At 49.5% G+C, this 17850-nt stretch overlaps 1 protein-coding gene and 1 pseudogene across 1 annotated transcript in view; both read left to right on the top strand.

Annotated features, from left to right (window-relative positions):
• NRG2 (neuregulin 2) overlaps positions 1 to 17850 on the top strand; it is a 195401-nt gene that overhangs the window by 79465 nt on the left and 98086 nt on the right. The gene's annotated exons all lie outside the window — the stretch shown is intronic.
• Positions 13225 to 15101, top strand: LOC138441832 (ferritin light chain pseudogene; annotated as a pseudogene).

Below are 17850 nucleotides of genomic sequence, written 5' to 3'. Positions count from 1 at the left end.
ATCTTCCCAGCCTAGGGATTGAACCCACATCTGCATTGGCAGATGGGTTCTTTACCGCTGAGCCACCTTGGAAGCCCAAAATGGGAGATGGATTTGCCCACAGGGGCGGTGTCTATGCTTTATTCATGCACACAAGCACTTGTGTATGTATGTGCATGTGTGTGTGTGCGTGTGCATGTGTTGTGGGGCTTAGAAGGCAATGAGAAAATTGTGTTGCCCCAGCCCAGCAAAGGCTCTGAAAATGGAAAAGCACTATGGTAGATAAGGAGGGGAAGGGACCCATGTTTTTATTTAACTTAGTTTAAAAATTTTTTAATCAAAGTATAATAATTTACAATATTGTGTTAGTTTCTGGTGTAGAGCAAAGCAATTCAGTTATATATATACACACATAACAGGTTATATAAGATATTGGGTAGAATTCCCTGTGGTATACAGTAGGTTCTTGTTTGCCTATGTTATATATAGTAATGTGTGTCTATTGATCCCAAATTCCTAATTTATCCCCCCTGCTGTTTTTAAGGTAAAAATATGGCCTAAGAATATCTCCAGATTACGCTGGGAGTGGCTGTACATGTATTGTGTCAGGTTGTTAAGTGAATTTAGGGGTGTCGGGAGATCTGTTTCATGGAGGTCCTTGTGCTTGTCTGGAAATTATTGGTCTGTTTGTTCATTTACTCACCATCCAATTATTTGATAGTTACTGAGCATGTAGAGTGTATGTTACGTCAATTATGGGAGGCTTGGGCCCAGAGAGAAAAAAAAAACAAAAAACATTGAGATTGACTCTGGACAAGAGAAAACTGAGGTGAAGCCCAAATATAACCTTTAAGTCCAGTGAGAGCTCCATCTCGCCTGAACCAGAGAAGGTGTACATTGAAAACCTCAGCAGGAAGGATTCAGGCTAGATTTGAATTCAACAAATACTTGGCACTGATGTTAAAAAAAAAATTAAAAAGGCTTCCTGACATGGTTAAGCATGGTCAGAAGCCCCATTTGTTGGGATCCGGCCTGCCTGGGGCGAGTGGTGGAGTAGGTGACCTCTTGAGGACCCATCCACGCCCAGGCGTCTAGAATATTCCACTGGCTTGGATGCTGACTTAGTCTAAGGCCTTGGGCAGATGATTCAGCACTAATGAACCTCAGTTTCCCTCTCTGTTAAACTGTGACAGGAGAGTTTCTTTATGGCTCCTCCCTGCCTTCCGAGGCTTGGGCAGGGAGAGGAGCCCACTTCCATAACATCGCTTTGATTTCCAAAGAAGAGATCCCCATCTTTTAATTCCAGGGAGTTTCTGTAGAGATAGTCTGAGCTGATTTCCCTGGCTACTTCCCCACCCTACCCCCTAGTCCATACGCTTCCTTCACTGCCCAAAGCATAATCCGGGGGTCACTCTCCATTTCCCCCTAAACTGTGTGCCCTGTACGAGCTGATTCTCCTGGAGATCCCAAGTGACTTTCCCCCAACCCACCCAATTTCTTGCTGGTGCCATTACCCCTGCCTAGAATCCTCTCCCCAGTTTTCTCCCATTCTGTCCTGACTATTTCAAGCCTGCTGGTTTCTGATCAGCCCTTCTCCCATTGGAAGTTCAGTTTCCTCCCTTCTCCATCCTCCAGGGCTTGCCTCCAGCATGACGTTCCTCTTTCGATGCTGGCTTGGCATAGCCCCAACTCCGTGTCTGCCACACATGGTCTGCCACTGGGGCTTAGCAGCATCGGTGGAAGGGAGGACTATCAGGGGCTAGTCTTGGGAGTAACAGGAGCCTGAGGGAGCGTGGTGAAGTGAAAGGATGCTAGGGGTTCAAGGACTAGTTCTTGGGGCCAGAGAGATAGCTCACTTGGAAGAGGCATGCTCCTGGCCCTTGCTGCTTTGTGCCTCCTGCCATTTGGCCATCTGTCTGTCCAGTGACATATTGCTTTTTTGCATTTGTCAGGAAAGCAAGAGTTTTGGTGAGGAGCACACACTTTGGACAGATACGTTTGTTCAGGGCTGCCTTGACCCCCCGTTACCCTGGGGTCCCTGTGGGCTGAGTTTGCCTGTCCTCAGAGCAGTGCTCAGTTTAGGACAGAGGCTATTGTACAGGTTTCCTGGACTGTGCTGGACTGCTGCTATTCTTTTAGGGGGCTGGAGATGGCCTGGTATCTGCTCTCCATGGCTTTACCAAGCCCCTGTTCAATTCCAGTTCTCAGAAGGTACCAGAGGGCCATCTGCCATTCTAGAAACTAAACTAGTGATGTGTAACAGGAGTGCTCGGCAGGGCCTTCTGGAGGGGGTCTTATTTACAAAAACCTCCCTTCCCTGGTCAGCCTCCCATTAGAAGCTTCCTGGGGGAGGGAGGGACCTGCAGAATCTGACCAGATGTGGAGGTCACAGAGGGAGTCCAGCTTTATGCTGAGCATCCCCTTCTGGGTCACTCACTGTCCCTGGGCTGGTGGGAGAGGGAGGGCCTGGCCTTGGGGAATGTCTTATTCTTCTGGCTCCAGCAGCCTAAGACCATGGCTTCCACATGTTTCTAAACAGGCTGGATTGTCCTTTGGAGCGATGTGTCACACGCAGGGCAGGAGCCTCAGTCCTGACAGGAGGGGAGGGGATGGGCCATGGGGTGAGGACTGCTGGGATTCTCAGGAAGACCAGACAGGAGGGGTTCAACCCAGGGAGAGGAAGCCTGCAGGAAGCTAGATCACAGCAGATGCACTAATACAGTAGGGCAGGTGAGGGCACCAGCCAGGGCCCCCCCACCTTATCACCCCCAACCACAGACCCACTTGGCTCCCCCACAAGCAAGACCCAGAACAGTAAACAGCCTGAGTCAGAGCTGGGCAGCAGCTTATGAGCGTGTTGGTTCTGTCATTAGCTATAATAGCAGCATCTCACCCCGATGCAGATGCCTTTTATCCAAGCCTCTCAAAGAACTTGAGAGAAGAGCAAAGGGCTCTATTATCCCCAAATTACTAATGGAGAAACCAAGGCCCAGACGAGCCTAGCAACTTTTTCCGGGTTTGTGGAGGAGCTGGGAAGGGGCAGGTTCTGTCTCTCTAGGAAATGGGTTCTGGGTTCTTAAGGATCCACTTGTTTATTCTCACTCCCATAAGTGACTGATACTGAGCAGAGAACAATAACTACAACTTACCTAGCCTGTACTGGGAACCAAAGGATGGAGGTGCTAGAATTATTTTCCTTTACAGATGAGGAAACTGAATCATGGAGAAGTTGGGCAGCTTTCAGGTTCAGGCAGTGGGGAAGTGACAGTGTCAGGTTTTAAACCCCAGTAGTCTGGTGCCAGAGTTTCAACCTCAAAATTTGATTACCATTCTGGATCCTACCTAGGGCAGACCCTTTGTGCCAAGTCAGAACTCCAACTTCAGTCCCTAAGGAGAGGAGAAGCCCTGGCCCCTCTCTTCCTCCTTGGAGGAAATAAGTCTGGGGGATGACAGAGCCTTGGTCTGGGCCTTGGTTACAGGGGTGCTGTGGAGAGATTTTACTGATTTGGAATAATTTCTAGTGAATCAGAGCCTGGGGTCCAGGGAAAGGGGCACTGCATCACCAACCCATCCTTACTGTTTCCTTGATGCCAGTTGTGTCTCCAGGAGCTTGGGAGGGGGTGGGGTCGGGGATCTGGAGCTACCTGGGACAGTGGCTAGCACAATCAGTGTATTCTTCATGAGAGCCTGCCATCCCCGTTTCTAAGACAGGAAAGAAGTCTCTGTCCCCACGCTCTCTCCTCTACCATGCCCACCTTACTCTCAGAGACGTGCAGGGTCCAAGCGCAACCACAGATGGCTCCTTGTCCTGGCTTCCCCAAGGACCAGAGACCCTGCCCTGGTCTGCCCTGCAACATGGCTGGGGTGACAGCCAGGGAGAAGTCACGTTGGCAGTCTGGTTCTGCCATAGCTTGCTGTGGGGCCTAAGCCAAGTCACTTCTGTCCTTTGATGGGCTTCAGTTTCCTCACCTGTGACATGGGAATGTTAGCCCAGGGCTGAGATCTTCCCCAGCAGTCAGTTGTGCACCTGGCTTCTTGGTTCATGGATGCCTAGAAGGGAAAGTCTCGAGAGATGCCTGGGTACTTCTCAGACTTAACAGGCGGGTGAGTGGGTAAGGATAAGAGGGTGGCCAGGAAATACTGGGAAATTGTGCTAGGCAAAGCCATTGGCCTTTTCTATTACATGCTTCTATTCAGCTATTTGTAACTTTCTGAAAAGTTCATGGTTTGGGGATTTTTTTTTTTTTTGGTCATTTTTCCATATTTGGTCATGGCCTGGAGCAAGGATTTTTGGAAAGATAGAGTAAAAACCCCTTCAGCTGTTTGTAAGCATTGCAAACACCCACAAAAAATATTCTTTTTCCATTTAGAAGAAACAACAACATAGTTATGTTTTCTTTTTCAGCTCAAATAACTCCCAAACAACTCCAAAGACTTCAGGCTTGGCTAGTAATTAATCCTTAATGAAGGGGACTGTACAGTATGTGCTCTGCAAACTTTGGAAAAAAGTTTCAAATTCAGAAAGTCATTGATGCTTGAAAAAGCTCTGCATTCTTTTCCTGCTTGCTGGCCCCTCACCCCTCCACAGCAGCCCCCTCCCAAGAAAGCCAGGGTAGACCCCCAGTCTCAAACTGTAGCTCACGTCAGGTGATTCAGGAGTGAGGTGGGCATGCCTTCTACCTAAAGATACTGTTTCCTTTCCCACCCTGGGTGGTCTTTGCCTAGTTCGCAGCCTGAGAGACTGAGCCTGAGCAAAGTTGGAGTCAGGCCTTACACTGCTTTGTAAGGTGAAGTGATCCCATCTTTGGAAAGCTTATGTTTGAGGTCCTTGTCCCAGGAAACTTCCAGGAGACACTTTATAGTCTACAGCAGTCATTGACTCTGGAGTCCCAGGACCCACCAGGGGTCTGCATAGACGTGGTGAAGCATCCAGAAGAGATGAGGGGCTCTCCCTTGGCTGAACAACAGAACCCTCCCCTCTAAGGCTACACTCCCTCAGACACTATTGTCCAGGGGCTCTCTTCTGTCATCTGGCCCCTCTCCCAAATCCATCTTGGCTTCTTTCAAGCTCTTCTTAATCCCACTTGTTTCAACCTGGCAGAGGACATTTCATCCTTCGATTGCTCCTTCTCCCTCTGACATTTGCACGTCAACACTGGCAGCTGTTGGCAGTGAGAGCCTCAACCCCAGGAAACAGGCCCTCTTCACTCTGCAGATCAAGACAGCGATTGGAGCTGACCCTGTTTAGGGGTTGGATTGCCAGGCGGGCAGCGGGGAGGTGTCAGTGCAGAGAGACTTGTGGAAAGCGATGCCTGAGCTCTAAGTCTACTAGATCCACTCCCTCTTCCTACGTGGCAGACCTCCCTTCTTTTTGGCTTCCTCACCTGAATAGCAAGGGCACAGGCTACATCTTCTCCCTTGCCCCTTTCATGGCCAGGGATCTGACTTGACCTTGTGTTCTCAGGATTCTTTATGTGAATGTGCACAGACGTACATATTTACATGTACACATATGTGCACACACCATGTTTTTGACTGGGGGATGGTGACCAGCTAGTTTTCATCTCCACAGAACAAGACAATAAATTGATTATGGGGCAGACCAAAGCCAGACATGAGGAGCCACTTGAACAACCATGAGACTCTTGCAGCCCAGGTGATATGAGACCAAGGAAGGTATGCAGGCAGGGGCATGGGCAGAAAGACCTTGAGAAGGCCCTGCCAGCTGAGAGGATGGAGGATGGACCCTGAACTTCCCTACCAGTCAGTGCCAGGATGTCATTTTCTCCCATCTGGTTCCACATCTGGAACCAGCCAGATGCTCATTGCAAAGAGCTGATGAGGCCTGCCCCAATTGCCTCAGGGAGAAAGCCTTTTGGTGACACTGTCTTCCAGACCCTGTCATCTTCTCCAGATGGCAGCCTACTTTTCAGCTGTGCTTCCCGGGACATACCCACTGGACTGTGAAGCTGGGGAGGGGTTTGGGGGCAGCTGCCTGGAGGGCCTTGCCTTAAACCCATGGTCCCCCTCTGGAGCTCACAGTGCATTTAAATTTCTTGCTGGGCAGCTGTTGGCCTTCCCACCTTGCCCCATCACCATGTCTTCTGGAACTTTCATGTCCTGCCAATTGGGATTTCGACACTTATTGCCCAGCTGCTTGAGCTTTTCCATCTGACAGTTACATGACTGTTGCTCCCTGCTGATGGCCCTTGCCTGGTGAAAGCAGAGGGGATATATGTCAGGAGAGGCCAGTTTTCTCCCCTTCTCCATCCCTGGGATCCAGCTCTGGACCATCCGGACCCTCAGATCCTTTTCCTCTGCTTCAGAAAGGAAGGAGCAGGAACCAGCAACCCAACATCTTTGGGAAGCCCATGCTGAGGACCATGGAGATGCTGGAGAGACAGCAGCCGGATCCTGCCCTCAAGGAGCTTAGAATCTTGAGGGTGGGAGGAGCCCGTGAGGTCTGATAACCCTTAGAAGGAATTCTCAGTCACGAACTTCATGAATGGTGCCTTCTGGAAGTGCAGAAAGTCAGAGAAGGGAAGAAGGAGTACTGTGAGTTGGGAGTCAAGGAAGGCTTCCTGGAGGAGGTGCTAACTGGTCAGGACAGGGACATCCCAGAACTGGCTAACCTGCTTCAGGTCCCCAGGTACTGCATGATGTATTGGGGGAAGGGCAACGAGGCAGCTTCCACGTCAACAGTGATTCCCACAAGCTGGAGAGAGAGAGAAGTGGACCGAGAGAACACCATGGATGGGATGGGGAAGATGCTGAGAGGCACACATTTGTTTCTTGTTCTTAATTCTTCCCTGGTGGCTCAGATGGTAAAGAATCTACCTGCAATGCAGGAGACCTGGGTTCGATCCCTGGGTTGGGAAGATCCGCTGGAGAAGGGAATGGCTACCCACTCCAATATTCTTGCCTGGAGAATTCCAAAAAAAGGCATGTGCAAAGGTGCCAGGTTGTAACCTCCTGGGAGACAATTCTGACAGACATGAAACAGTTAAAATAGTTGCAGGCACATATGGTAAGGGCCAAAGTGAGCAGCACAGCCCCTCCCATGATTCCCCGTTGCCCACAGGCCTCGGCCCCAGCGTCCTAGTTCAGCTTGCACAGCCTTTCCAGATCTCGCTCCTGCCAAACTTCTCTAGCCTCAGCTTTCACCGTTCCTCCTCACGGTCCATGCTTAACCCTACTGAGCTCAGTGCACTTTCCAAATTCATCACCCTTTTCCTCCTCTCATGCTGTTCATACTGTTTGCAACACCTGTTCCTCACTCTCCCCTGCTAACTCCTATTCAGCTTACAGATGCCTGTTTGTCACCTCCTCTGAGAAGCCTTCCCTGATCTTCAGTGCTAGTCTTGCCTCTGGCCTCCTATAGTGCTGTGTGTGTAGGTAGTCTACCAGTCGCAGATGCATGCCTCTTTTAATAGCCTTTTGCTTATTTGGTTCCCTCCAGGCTGTAAGCTCTTTGAGGGCAGGACAATAACTATCTTTGTCCCCATTTCTTCCTTGCTGCCTACCATGGGGTAGGGTGCCCAACACATTCTTTGAACAGAAGTGAGTTGAGCTAGTAAATGCAAGGAGGGTGATAACAATCACAGGTGGGCAGGTCAGGGAGATGGTGCTCAGTAGAGAAGGTTGAACTTGGAGTCTGGACTGGAAGGGGAATGAATAGAACAATACGAGTAGCAAACGTTTACTTTGCACCAGGCTCTGTTGCAAGCACTTTCTAATTTTATCCTTACAAAAACCCTGTGAGGTGGGCATTATTGCTCTCCCAATTTTACAGATGAGTGGAATGGAAAAAGAGAATAATAATGAGTTGGTACATACAAAAAGGCATTTGCTGCTAAGAAAACTGCGAGAGTAAAGATACAGAAGGACTTGGCAGGAGACACGAGGGGACCTTTTCGAAGAGTAGCCGGAGTGGAGAGCTTGGTTCAAGAGCATGGGAGTGAGGATTGATGAGGTCCAAGGGAGCCAAATCTGAGGATTTTTATATCTGGGCTGAGACGTTTGTCTTGATTCAGGCGTTGGGAAGCCATTGCCGCTTTCTCAGCGGGAGATTGGTGGGGTCAGATTTGGCCTTGATGTTGATGAATGAATTAGGAGGAAGAAAACAGGCAAGACGGCCAGAAGGAGGGTGTTGGCATAACTTCCCGAGGCCCCCCACTCCTCCAGCCGGTTTCATTCTTCCCTCTCATCGCTGCCCACACAGCACTGACATGGTGGCCTGGGGACCCCAGGGCTGGACAGCAGCCGCAGGTCCCCCCTGGGCCCCTGCCTGTTCCACTCTGGCTTGACTGAAGCTGGCTGCTCAGGGCTGTGACCGTGACCTGGGATGGGCTGGACTTCTCCACGGTCACTTTTGCTAATGAGAAGCAGTTGTGCTTGCCTCAAACACGTAGGAAGTAGAGAGAGAGAACCCAGGGCGGCCCTTCACTAGCTCTTGCGTGACTCCCACCCTCCCTGGGTCTTCTTCCTCATCAACTTGCAGCTGCCCCCTCCCCTAACAGCCTGTTGGACTACTGTCCAGGTAGACTTACCTGCCCTCAACTCTGCCCATTCTTTCTGGCTCTCTTGGGGTTTCCAGGACAGGAAAGCTGCCTAGGGTGAAAGTTCCCCAAGGGCCTGCAAGCCCATGGCTAAAGACTCCTCTCATAGCCTACTCCTACTCTCTATGCCTCTTCCTTCTTTTTCTCCCTGTTGTCAGGTAAAGGACTGGAGCCACAGCAGCACTGAGTTCCTCCTGGTTCTCACATGATTGTTTCCATCTCCACCTCAGCTTTTTAGGGCCCTGAGGCCCTCCTTAGCTGCACAGGACACGTTCTGTCCTCATCTCATCATCTAGCCAAATCCCTCTTATCTTTTTAGACCCTGCATCCTCCAGGAAGCCTGCTGTGACCACCCCACCTTGTCATTGTTCCAGAACAAGCTGGCTGGGCCCAGGCCCAATGCCCCCAGGTGGCAAGGCAGCCCAGCCCTGATATCCTGGCTTTGTGTCTTTTGTGGCTTGTCTGGCTGGTTCACTCAGGTTGGGGGAGGTGGGGGGTGAGGGGGTGGAGTACAGATGGGAGTGGGGACCATGGAGAGGGGAGGGGTAGACATTCATTCTAGTACTTTCCCTGCTGGAAGCATCCAGAATACCTAGTTTCAGGAAGGCCAGGGAAAGAGGCCCAGAGCTGTTCTCTGGCTCACTTCTTCCAGCACTTCCCAGACTCAGGCGCCCCCTTCTCCCAGATCCATTAACCCTTAAACCTCAGTTGCAAAGGCTCTTTGTGGTCTTGAGCTTTCAGTAGCTCTCACCGCAGGGTGGGAGATACACCTCCTGACTCAACCCTCCACTCCTCCCCAGCTCCTGCACTGCTGGGGCCCAGGGGTAAGTGCAGTCCAGACTCTCTCTGCACTTGTCCCCTCCCCCAGAAAGTGTGTCAGAGATTGCTGGGACTCTTGAGGCCTTGCTCTTTCTTCTTCTCTCTTTATTGAGGCCTTTTTTTTTTTATGGCGATACCGTTGATGGTGCACATATTCCAGAGTAATATGTTCAGGATTAGGCTGCACAATGAGGTTATGACTCCCTCCTGTGCAGCCCCCACCCAGGGGAGCTTGCCCTACATCTGGCCGGTGTGCATCTGGCTCAGGCTCACAGCTGGCCAGATGTTGCATCCCCGTGAACCCCAGCCTGCAGCCTCGTCTGCTAGGGGCTAGAGCCGCGTGCACACACACAGACACACGCATGCACACCCCAGCCCACCCCCTCTGTTTGGAGCACTGAAGCACTGAGGTCATCCGGCTCTCTGCAGGGAGCTTGGAGCTCTCAGCCCTGGTGGATCATTCCTGCTGCTCCGTGGTAGGGCAGGCAGGCTGTTGGGACACATCTGCAGAGGTATGTAAATATCAGGTTCCCCGCTTCCAGCCCAGACAGGCTGGTGGGAAGGACCCGCTAGAAACCAGGCTCTGAGTTTGGAGCCGACCCCCAGCCTCCCCAGAGGCCAGCTGCTCTTAACAAGTTTCTTGTGCACTTATTTTGAGATGCTCCACGTCTTAAACTCTCCCATCTCATGCAGAGACTTCCCTCTGCACCCACTCTTCGGCCACCCACCCACCCACCTCCTTCCCACCTTGTCTTGTCTTCCTCTTTCCTGCCTTTGGTAATCCACAGCTTGTGGAGTGTGAAAGGTGCAGAGGCTGAGCTCCAGACCCTCAAATAATTGAGAGGTGACCTGCCAACTTTGTTTGCCCATTGGTATTGGCAAAGACCAAGAGCGGGGATTGGGGAGGGAAAGGAAACTGGCATTTATTGGGTGCCAAATATGTGTCAGGCACTGAGCTAGGTGCTTTGAATATATTATCTTGGTTAATCCTTGCAACCACCCTGCAAGGTAGCTATTATTATCTTTGTTTTACACATGAGGAAAGCATGGCTCAGAAAGGTTAAATCTCTTGCCCAAGGTCACATGACCTGGAAGAGGCAGAGCCAGAATTCTAAACCTTGTCTGTTTGACTACAAATCGTATGCCCTTATGCCGTGCTGTCTCCCTGGCAACTTAGCTGTTGAGTGCCTGTACGCATCCGCAGGTCCTCCTTCCTGGCCACTGTATTCTCTGGATCTTCCAGAGCCGAGACCCGGAGGCTGTGAGCTTTGGCCTCCTTGCCAGGCCAGGCAGGACTGCTGGGGTAAGCCAGGGAGGGGTAGGGGGCACAGAGAGGGGAGCGGTGCAGTTATAACACTGAGGTTGCAGTGTTATAACCAGTGGCTTTTCTGCATGGTTGGTCAAGGGCACAGCCACTGAGGCCTCAGAAACAGAATTAGAAGTTGGAAGAACTGGGTGGCATAGGATGAAAGGCAGGCAGATAGGCCAAGGAGGCATCTGGGGGGAACTTGGGAGCTTTCCATGGCTACAGGGCAGAAGGAACCTCATAAGCGGGAGAGAAGGGAGCCGTAGAACCCAGGCTGCTATTGTCACCTTATCATCCATCAGCTCTCCAAGGACTCCCAGCAGATGGCACATTCCAGTGGCACTCCTGGAACCCCTCTTCCTGACCACAGGGTGTGGCATCCTTGAGAGGCAGCAAGGGGGTGGACAGGCACCCTTCAGCCTGGTCATGACCGACTAGGTCCCCATGGCAGTTCTAGTACTTACTTGGCCTCCCTGGGCTTAAAGAGCAGGAACAATGGCCTCAACCTCACCTCACCTGATCCCAGTACATAGCCATAGATAGACACACACAACCAGCTCCTTTTCTACCCACACTCACAAACACTGATCCATATCTATGCCCCCATATGAAACTGTCACTGCGGAGATGAAACTAAATCACCGAGAGGGTGAGTGGCCTGTCCAAAATCACATAGCTGGCACATGTGTGTGTCTTCCCTCTCAGTGTGCCTCCCGAGCTCTGCCCACCATAGTGAGGCAGGACGGGCCAGTGGGAACAGTGCCAGTTGGGGGAATCATCCAGACTAGATTGAAAATCCAGCAATGCCTCTTCTCTGTGCTGTGACTCAACCTCTTGAAGCCACAGTTTCCTCTTCAGTGAACTTCTAAGTTCACAGTGAGGATTAAAGACAATGTAGCAGGTGTTCAACAAATGGGAGCTACTACTGGCAGCAAAGGGCTTCCTTCATGGCTCAGCGGCAAAGAATCCACCTGTCAATGCAGGAGACGAGGGTTCAATCCCTGGATCAGGAAGATCCCCTGGAATAAGAAATGGCAATGTACTTCAGTATTCCTGCCTCAGAAATCCCATGGACAGAAGAGACTGGCAGGCTACTAGTCCATGACATCACAAAAGAGTCAGACACAATTGAGTAACTAAACAACAAAAACAACTGGCATCAGCGACTGGGATACTGTCTATGCTAGTAGGTGGAATGCAGCGAGGATGCTGGCTGGCATAGGGGCTGAGATGCTGGGCTGGAATGGTGGCAATGATCATCAAAGCGATGGCAACAATGATCTGTGAAGGGAACCTCTGTTTGGGGGACAGAAGTGGTCCATTCAGGTTAAGTCTCTCAGGAAATCCAGAGGAACTTCTTTACCTGCATTGGAAAAAAAGACTCTATATGTGAGAGCCCTGGGGTTGGATGTGATATGATAAGATGTCAGGTGCAGTGGCACTGTGTAGACCCTGGTTTAGTCCTGGCTGTGGAGAACTTTTCCCCAGGGAAGGAGTCAGCTGTGAGTCTAGGCCTCTGCAGAAAGAATGTTGGCCTGGGGATGGCCTAAAGCACCTCTTCCCTGGATCCCTGGGAAAGAGCAGGTCACCACACAGCCTTAGGACTAGCACCTTTTCAAAGAGGTGGGACTGGGAAGGTGCTCTTAGGTTTTAGCGCAAAGACAGACTTCAGCTCTCTCAACATCAGGAGAGGTCTACTTTGGAAGAAGCTAAATGTTCTCCAGATGGCACATTATACCCCAGGGTGTGGGGCAAGATCAGTCCCGGGTGTTCTTTGGAAGGAATGATGCTAAAGCTGAAACTCCAATACTTTGGCCACCTCATGTGAAGAGCTGACTCATTGGAAAAGACTCTGATGCTGGGAGGGATTGGAGGCAGGAGGAGAAGGGGACGACAGAGGATGAGATGGCTGGATGGCATCACCAACTTGATGGACATGAGTTTGGGTAAACTCCAGGAGTGATGGACAGGGAGGCCTGGCCTGCTGCAATTCATGGGGTCGCAAAGAGTTGGACATGACTGAGCGACTGAACTGAACTGAACTGTGGGGCAAGTCTTAGAACTTCTAGTGCGGCATTGCAGTTCCCCGGGGATGGGCAGACCCTTCAGCTCTCCCCTGGGGTGGGTCAGGAAGGTCCAACCAGTTGGGGATGAGCTGGTGTGAACCATCTGTGTCCCTGGCATTGGGAATCTTTTCTCTGCTGTGTGGCTCACTCCAGCTGACCTTTTGAGGGGCAAGTTAGAAGTGTTGAAACAGCCTGACTCAAAGCAGCTTTACCCTGGGGGGCTAGAAATTCTTTTTCTACTAATAAGCCTTTTGAAATAATCCTTTTAATCAGGTTTCCTCTAGGAAGAGTCTGTGACACCACTCTCTTAACACATTTTCACTGGTCTCTTTGTTATAGACAGGCCTGTTCTAGCAGCAATTTGCCATTTAGACGGACAGGAGCCATGCAGAGAATGTAGCAATTCTAGCTGGCTGCCCCCTGGGAGACCTCACCCCCTAACCTGCCTTTGAAAGTATCTCTTACTTCCCTTTCCTTAGTCTCCAAAACCAAGGTGGACAGGGCTTGTATAGAGGGAGCTGGTGAATATGAACACCTACCCTGGCAAGAATACACAGAAGAACTGTACGAGAAAGATCTTAATGATCCAGATAACCACGATGGTGTGCTCACTCACCTAGAGCCAGACATCCTGGAGTGCGAAGTCAAGTGGGCCCTTAGGAGGCATCACTACAAACAAAGCTAGTAGGTGTGATGGAATTCCCATTGAGCTATTTCAGATCCTAAAAGATGATGCCGTTAAAGAGTTGCACTCACTATGCCAGCAAATTTGGAAAACTCAGCAGTGACCACAGGACTGGAAAAGGTAGTTTTCATTCCAATCCCAAAGGAACGCAATGCCAAAGAATGTTCAGACTACTGCGCAATTGCACTCATCTCACAGGCTAGCAAAGTAATGCTCAAAATTCTCCAAGCCAGGCTTCAACAGTACATGAACTGAGTACTTCCAGATGTTCAAGCTGGATTTAGAAAAGGCAGAGGGACCAGAGATCAAATTGCCAACATTCACTGGATCATACGACAAAGACATTTCAGAAAAACATCTGCTGTTTCATTAACTTGGCTAAAGCCTTTGACTGTGTGGATCACAACAAACTGTGGGAAATTCTTCAAGAGATGGAAATACCAGACCACCTTACTTGCCTCCTGAGAAATCTGTATGCAGGTCAAAAAGCAACAGTTAGAACCAGACATGGAACAATGGACTGGTTCCAAATTGAGAAAGGAGTATGTCAAGGCTGTATATTGTCACCTTGCTTATTTAACTTATATGCAGAGTGCATCATGCAAAATGCCAGACCAGATGAAGCACAAGCTGGAATCAAGATTGCAAGGAAAAATATTTATAAACTCAGATATACAGATGACACCACCCTTATGGCAGAAAGTGAAGAGGAACTAAAGAGCCTCTTGATGAAAGTGAAAGACGAGAATGAAAAAGCTGGCTTAAAACTCAACATTCGAAGTGCGCTCGGTGGCCCGCGGATCTGTCTCTTGCTTCAACAGTGCTTGGACGGAACAGACCCAGGGACGCCCCTTGCTCCCAGCCTCCGACCACCCTCCAACCTTTTTTCCAGTCGCAACCTCCGGAGTCAGCCACTCAGCTGTCCGCAATCACCGGGACCAGCCACCATTTTTTAACTCCTTATTATTACCGACCAATCATGAGCTCCCAGATTCGTCAGAATTATTCTACCGAGGTGGAGGCCGCCGTCAACCGCCTGGTTAACATGCAACTGCGGGCCTCCTACACCTACCTCTCTCTGGGCTTCTATTTCGACCGCGACGATGTGGCCCTGGAAGGAGTGGGTCACTTTTTTCGCGAATTGGCCAAGGAGAAGCGCGAGGGCGCGGAGCGTCTCTTGAAACTGCAAAACCAGCGTGGCGGCCGCGCCCTCTTCCTGGACGTGCAGAAGACATCTCAAGATGAGTGGGGTAAAACCCAGGACGCTATGGAAGCCGCCCTTCCTGTAGAGAAGAACCTGAATCAAGCCCTGCTGGATCTGCATGGCCTGGCTTCTGCCCGCGGAGACCCCCACATCTGTGACTTCCTGGAGAACCACTTCCTAGATGAGGAAGTGAAACTCATCAAGAAGATGGGTGACCACCTGACCAACCTCCGTAGGCTGGCTGGTCCCCAGGCTGAGTTGGGCGAGTATCTCTTCCAAAGGCTTACCCTCAAGCACGACTAGGAACTTCTGGAGACCAATGGCCATTGAAGAACCCACCTAACATCAGGGCTGCCTGAAGCCCCTCTCTGCAGCCACTAGGCAGCTTTTTAACACCCTGGAGCCCTCTCTCAAGCCTTGGACAAAATGGAAACAATAAAGCTTTTTGCAGCATTAAAAACAAAAACAAAAACAAACAAACAAAAAAAAACCTCAACATTCAAAAAACTAAGATCATGGCATCTGGTCCCATCACTTCATGGCAAATAGATGAGGAAACAATGGAAACAGTGACAAACTATCTTTTCTTGGGCTCCAAAATCACTGCAGATGGTGACTGCAGCCATGAAATTAAAAGACACGTGCTCCTTGGGAGAAAAGCTATGAGAAACTGAGACAGCATATTAAAAAGCAGAGACGTTACTGACAAAGGTCCATATAGTCAAAGTTATAGTTTTTCCAGCAGTCATGTATGGATGTGAGAGTTGGACCATAAAGAAAGCTGAGCACCAAAGAATTGATGTTTTGAACTGTGATATTGGAGAAGACTCTTGAGAGTCCTTGGACTGCAAGGAGATCAAACCAGTCAATCCTAAAAGAAATCAGTCCTGAATATTCATTGGAAGGACTGATGCTGAAGCTGAAGCTCCAATACTTTGGTCACCTGACATGAAAAACTGACTCATTTGAAAAGCCCCTGATGCTGGGAAAGATTGAAGGCCAGAGGAGAAGGGGACAACAGAGGATGAGATGGTTGGATGGCATCACCAGCTCAATGGACATGTGTTTGAGCAAGCTCCGGGAGTTGGTGATGGACGGGGAAACTTGGCATACTGCAGTCCATGGGGTCTCAAAGAGTCAGACCTGACTGAGTGGACTGAACTGAACTGACCCCTGGCAAGATACCTGGCAGGGTCTCACACGGAAGCAACCACCTATGTGAAAACCTGAGGGATGTGACCTTTGAGGCCTTGAGGAAAGTTCTTTGCCCCATATAGCAGCTATACTGGGGTCAATCCTTAGCCTAAGACATCCTTCTTATGTAAAATGTCAATTCCCTAGTTAAGATAAAACAGAGAAAAAAGAGATACCGTAAGAGCCTGGTAAGACATAGGCTAACATATTTGTAATATCTTTGTTGTGTTGTTCAGTTGCTGAGTCATGTCCAACTCTTTGGGGAACCCTGTTGATAGAGCCTTGACTGGTCTTGGGAGCCTCAGGGTTGTTGAGACTCAAAGACTTTGATAGTTAATGGGAAATGGCTACCCTTGATTGCTGAGCTTACCTGTGCTCAGGGAATCTTGACTCTAGCTTCTGTCTTATCCCTCTTGTCCAACCTGCAATTACATTCTAGAAATTCTCTCTCCTAAGAATCTCTCAATCCTACCAGTTCTCTTTATCCTCTCAGTCACTATCCTTTCTCACCTGGAATTACTACAACAGCCTGCTACCTGGTCTAACATCCAGTGTTTCATCTATTCTTCAGGTTTTTGCCAGAGTAAATGGCCATTTAACATGCAACTATGACCGTATTATTATACTGTTGAAAACCATCCAGTAGCTTCCCATAGCACTCAGGATAAAGTCCAGAATCTTCTTGATATGCAGGTTTGCAATGAGGATTAGGGACAGCATACGAGGTACCCAATAAATGGGAGCTCCTATTGGCAGAATGGCCAGGATACTGGCTATGCTAGTAGCTGGAAGGCAACTATGATACTGGCTGCATAGGGGCTGAGATGATGGACCATAATGGTGGCAGTGAAAATCAAAGTGATGGTAACAGTGATTTGTGAAGTGGACCTGTTTTGGAGACAAGTATGGTACATTTAGGCTAGTTCTTTTAGGAAGTCCACAGCTGAACCTCTCTCCCACCACTGGAATGAAAGGGTTCTGTAGGTGGGAGCCCTGTGGTTGGGTGTGAGCAGCTGTCACGTGAAATGAGATTGTGTGGGCCCTGGTTCAATTCAGGTTGTTCAATTCCCCTAGGAAAGGAGCCTGCTGCCTGTTTTGGTATGGTCCAGTAAGCTAGATTTTGTACATTGGGTGGAGTGAGAGGGTGGGTAACAGTTTTATTGAGATGTAATTTACATACCACACAATTCACTCATGTAACATATATAGTTCGATGGTTTATTTTAATTAAAAAATATGTATTTGGCTGTGTCAAGTCTTAGTTTCAGCACACAGGATCTTCCATTGTCATACATGGATTCTAGGCATGGTGCAGGCTTAGTTGCTCCTCAGCATGTGGGATCTTAATTCCCTGACCAGGGATCAAATCTGTGACCCCTGCATTGCAAGATTCTTAATCACTAGACCACCAAGGAAATCCCTCAATGGTTTTTAATATATTCAAGGAGTTGTACAACCATCACTGTTGTCAATTTTAGAGCATTTTTATCACTCCAAAAAAAAGTCCCCATACTCTTTAGCCACTTACTACTCCCTCAGTTCAGTTCAGTTCAGTCGCTCAGTCGTGTCCGACACTTTGCGACCCCATGAATCGCAGCACGCCAGGCCTCCCTGTCCATCACCAACTCCTGGAGTTCCCTCAAACTCATGTCCATCGAGTTGGTGATACCATCCAGCCGTCTCATCCTCGGTCGTCCCCTTCTCCTCCTGCCCCCAATCCCTCCCAGCATCCTAGCCATAGTCAATTACAAATCAGCCTTCTGTCACTATAGATTTGCCTTTTCTGGACATGGTATATATGGAAGTACACATTATGGGGTCTTTTATGAACTTTTTTTCACTTAGCTTAATGTTCTCAAAGTTTATCCATGTTGTAACTATATCAAATAGTTCATTACATTTTGTTACCTAATAATATTCCATTGTGTGTAAATTCTTTGCAACCCCATGGACTGTAGTAGCCTGCCAGGCTCCTCTGTCCATGGAATTATCCAGGCAAGAATAGTGGAGTTGGCAGCCATTCCCTTCTCCAGGGGATC

The sequence above is a fragment of the Ovis canadensis genome, chromosome 5 (assembly GCF_042477335.2).
Source record: "Ovis canadensis isolate MfBH-ARS-UI-01 breed Bighorn chromosome 5, ARS-UI_OviCan_v2, whole genome shotgun sequence".
NCBI classification, from domain to species: domain Eukaryota; kingdom Metazoa; phylum Chordata; class Mammalia; order Artiodactyla; family Bovidae; genus Ovis; species Ovis canadensis.
The sequence above is the reverse complement of the archived record's forward strand: the minus strand, read 5'-3'. Positions and strand labels throughout refer to the sequence as shown.